Below are 5,248 nucleotides of genomic sequence, written 5' to 3'. Positions count from 1 at the left end.
TGTACAAGTTATTTCCAGAAGAAATTAATAAGTTAGCGGCAAATAGCCTTAGCTGCAACACTCTCTCCTAGAAATAGCTCCAACTGCCCAGGACGCAATAGAACTTCTCATCTGAGCGGTACTACCTACTTGATCAACATCATGCGCAGCAGGTCAGCAAATGTGACTCTCGATCTTTGGATTGCATCCAACCTGTAGGCTTCGTTAGACTTGATCATTGAGGTGCCTTCCATTTTCTCATCGGATTTGCTCTATATTGCCCATTATAGCATCCACGAGTCCCTGCCAAACAAGTGTCCTCCCAGACACAAAAACAAGCAAAAAACACACACAAAGACTCGATCTAGACCTAGATACAAGAAGAAAAAATAGCATAAAACTTGGGCTCGTCAGGGTGTTTCAGCTTGCTCTTATGTTGTGCTTTTATCACCAGTTGCTTCAGTCATGATCTCCTCTGTATCCTTTTCTTTCTCAGCAATTGACTCTTCCATGGATTGGTCATCTGTAGAAGGGACTTCAGTTAAGACATGCTTGGTTGTGTGATTCTCCAGAGTTGACTCCTGGATGATTTTCGAAAAGGTTGGCACAAAAGCATCAGAGGCAGATTCAGATGTTTTTATAATAACATCTTCTGCCTCAGCCATGTCTTCATCGGTTGGGCTTGGAGACTTTCAAGTTTCAGTTTCGACATCTTCGGTAGAAATAACTCCATCATGAGTTGGGCTGGGAGATTTACGCATTTCAGTATCAATGTTTTCAGTAGGAATGTCGGCTGTGTGAGCTTCTTGTGTGGATGAAGGCTCAGTCACTGAAGCTGCTTCCTTCTCAATCACTGAAGCTTCCATGTTTCCTTTAGTGTTAACAAGTGGAGCTTCCAGATTTCCTCCAGCTTCATTAGTAGGTACTGGCTGAGCCTCAGTTGAGGGTTGCTCTTGAGAAGATTGTGGCTTCAGTTGTTTCTCCTGAACAAAGATTTCAGTGGACTGAAGAGGGTCCACGAGGAATTCTTCAAATGTATTCTTGGAGCCAGATGTACCTGCACCATCAGTAGAAATAATAGGGATTCTGGTGAAACCCTGAGACTCAAGATAGTCGAAGACTACTTGGTCAAATGAACGTATGACATTCCACAGACGGGCGATGCCGAAAATACTGTAAAGCCCTGCCTTTTCAAGAGCGATGCTGTCAGCAGAATCGATGACATTAACATCATTGATCTGAAGGCATGGTGCAGTTTTGAGAAAGGTGAACACGAGGAGACGGTGGATATTTTTATAAGCTTCGTGAGAGTGATCAAGGCCTGGAAGAAGATTTTGAAAGTAGGTAGTGGCTTCACTTTCTAGAGACAGCTTTGAAGGAATATTAAACTGAATTAACGTTCCGCTTTGCCCGATGATCGTTTCTTGGTTATTATTAATTTATCATACAACGATTAATCCTAATATGCTCCTATGAATTTAACAGCTGCACATTGGAGTTCAGAAATACCTGAAGAATTCAGAAGAATTCGCAGATTCGTATCTGAACAGACCATTCAGCTTCAAGCCTTCGTTTGAAGCCTCAAACGTCCTCAAATCGTATTTCGCCCAGAAATACGACTTCTTCGTCTTCGAGAGAGCTTTCCGTGGCCGCCTGATTCGTCTGAATCGGAGTTCTGTGGAGGAAGTTATGGCCGTTTTACGGAGACTGCCAGAACTTTGTTTCCTGCGAAAATCTGACTCCAGCTCAGATCTTCTGAACTGTATCCCGCTCAGCTTTCACCGTTGGATGGACAACGATCTATGAAAGTCCCAAGAGAGAATGCTCCACACGTTTTCCTGCGCCTCCCACAGCTCTCAAAACCCTAATTTTTATCAGTCTGTTTTCCTGAGAGCTGACAGCTGTATTTAATATAATTAAATACGTGTGGGGCGCTTGGAATCTGTAATAGGCGTTCCTTCTCTCCTTCTAGGGCTAGGAGACTTTGGGCCAGTCCAGGGACCAGATACAAGGAATAAAGATGGGCCTCAAATAAATTAATTTATCTATGGTCAGCCCAGACCATAATTAACTTTATAAATATCAGTTCATTCCACTAGAGAACCGATACTGACTTACCCCTTTATTGCCGGTGATGAGTCGGGGGCTTGTATTTAGACTTATTAAATCTCCGTATTTAAAATATCCGACATCCAGTAATTAGTTAGAGCTCTGACAGCTTAAATTAATTAATCTCTTTATAAATCCTTAAGCAGTACCACTCAAACTTTATTATTGCGCCTGAACTTAATCAACCTGCAGGGTTTAGCGCAATAAACCTTATTGAGCTCCTTAAGGGGATGTCATTATCCTATACCGGATACGGGTACTAATACAGATAATCAAATATCATATATTAACCGCTATCACCCAAGATACAGAGTACTCGAGTTAGTATATAACTTTCACCCATAGTAAGTCAAAGTGATATACGAATTAACATATATATCGGAATACTTATTAGTATTAAGATCTTATAAGTCACCGAGATCTTGATTCTTCACTTAAGTCAGATAGAAGAATACATCTCAACTGTGGTCCTATCAATACGTAATGACGTACCAGTATAGACAAGTAGCCAAGACAAACTACTTCCATCTATACTGCAGCCTAAACCAATAACTTGTCCTAGAGTTATTTCGGCTGTGATCATATTATATCTCTTAAGGTTATTCCAATTATATGGTCTTCTGTGATCTACAACACACCATATAATCTACTTATATAGAGATAAAGAACATACATATGCAATCATGAATACAATCAGATAGGAGATTAGATAGTGAACTTAGGAAACATTGTATACAAGCATAAAACGTTCTTGCTTTCAGTATACAAATCCAACAATCTCCCACTTATACTAAAGCAAACTTTTAGTATACAATGCGTCTATTTAGCAATCACCTAACACTTCTCCCACTTATACTTAAAGTTTCCTAAGTGGGTGGCATCAAGCTGGCATCAATCGCATTCCCATCTTTCAATGACCATTTGCGATAAGCCTTTTGTGAAAAGATCAGTAGGTTTCTCCAATATGTGAGAATTTATTCTTTAAGCACATAACCTCGATTTACGAATAATCGTATAACTTGGTACTTACTCTCCATGTGTTTGACCCCTTGTGGTTCTTGGATTCCTTAGAGTTTGCAACTGCACTTGAGGTACCACGAAGGTGATGCTCTCACGCAAACTAGGAATCACTCTTAGACCCTGGAGGTAGTGGTCAAACCAAAAGGTTTTACCTCCCAAGGAAAACACATAGCTCGAGGTAATTATTCTTTGTTCCGGTTAGCCTGGAAATCCGAAACCGTATAATCCAAAAAGGGAACTAAACTGTGTAACTGGTAAACTATCCTTATTCTCTAATCATGAACTTGAGAATATAATTTACCACAGTTCAGTGTCCTTAGCTAGGACTATACTGATATTTTACAACTATGCTAACTGCATAGCAAATATAAGATCTCGTACATAGTAATCCATACATGAAGCTATCTACTGCGGAAACGTAGAATACTGCCTTCATTTCCTCAACCTCAACAGGCAGCTTAAGACATAGTCTTTAGATCAAGGAACGCCATATCTAAAAGGTAGCAATCCTTTCTTGGCGGTATTCATACTAAAACGAGTATTCTCAGTATCAGTGTAAGACACTCGAGATAAGCCCAACATCTTTTTCTAGTGATCCCTTATAACCTTGGTCACAAAGATGTATACTGTACCTCCTTAGTCTTCCATCTGAAACTATTCGGATAACCATTACTTTATGTCTTGACAATAGCTCCATATTGTCGCCAATTAGGAGGATATTATCTACATAAAAAGCAAGATAAACCACATCACCGATGACACGAGAGCGATTGACACGAGATGTTTCTCTCCCTCCCTCACGTAACCTCGATGGTTTAAGTGAGCTGCTATGGGTAAAATGATCCGAATGTTCTGAGCATGGTACTGGCGAAAATATCATCATAACCTATACCCTTACACTGGGCATAACCTTTCGCCACCAGTCTAGCTTCGGAAGCTACGACCTTGCTCATTCGGGCCTGTCATTATCTTGCATACTCACTTACAACCTAAGGCATGACTGCCTCCTGGTAGCAAGATTTTCTAGTATACACCCATATTCTTAATGGATTGCTCCATTGAGGTGTGCCAAGAATCTACATTCTCGTCTTCCACTAATTCCAAGTAGATATCTGGGTCGATTCTCTTATATTCACTACCAGGGACTGAATCCAAAGATTCTCCCAAGAACATAAATCGATCGGGTTGTCCCACAACCCTCCCACTACAATGGATCTGTGGTGGCACATGTGTGTCAACAGTGCGTGCAGTGTCTTGTGGTACAAAACTCTTGCACACTTGGCTTGGGTGATGGAATCGCCTGTCTAATGTCTTCAATTTCTTGAAGCACACTATCTGACTTGGATTAGTGATTACTCCCATAGTCCACCTCTAAGAATCGTGTGTCATTGCTAATAACCACCTTCTGATTCTTTAGGACTAATTGCAAAGATACATAACTCATCATCGAACATATTTTTTCCAAGAGTGACCTATTTCTTCTCTCCACCACACCATCTTATATAGGGATTACACGGTGTAGTAAACTGGGTTGGAATCCCAAACACTGACAATGAATCAGAAAAGATCAATCCTAACACATTATTGGCCCTTTATCCCATTTGCCATGAATGACCCGGTCTCCATCTTTTCCTCTATACAGGATTCGCAGGTTCCAAGTGGTACAACCTGGATTGAATCCAATGTACTATTTAGACACGAACCTTTGGATCCTGTTAAGATAGATGTGACCTAATCTAGGGTATCAATATATGTGTAAGATCCTCATGAGAGATTAGCCTTAACTTTTTTCTTTCTTTTGTTCGATGATGTAAATGCAATATAAAGGTATTTTATAGACAAGTTATAGTATGAAGAGAGATGTTCAAAATACCAGAATAGACAACTTTGTCATTTCTTATGATAGAAACACCACTATCAAAAATGACATAAGATCCATCTATTCAAAATTTTGGAACATGATAAGGAACTCTCAAAAACTAAACTATGTCTTTAGGACTTAAAGACAAGGCTTCAATTGCAACAACTGCGACTCTAGTCACGTTGCCTATGAAGACAATCATCTCATCACTTCTCAGCTTCCTTGTCAGCTTAAAAGGCCATGCAAGGTGTAACAATCATTATCAGTTTCTCTCGTTAT

The sequence above is a fragment of the Salvia miltiorrhiza genome, chromosome 2 (genome assembly GCF_028751815.1).
Source record: "Salvia miltiorrhiza cultivar Shanhuang (shh) chromosome 2, IMPLAD_Smil_shh, whole genome shotgun sequence".
Taxonomy (NCBI): domain Eukaryota; kingdom Viridiplantae; phylum Streptophyta; class Magnoliopsida; order Lamiales; family Lamiaceae; genus Salvia; species Salvia miltiorrhiza.
Note: the sequence above shows the minus strand (reverse complement) of the source record.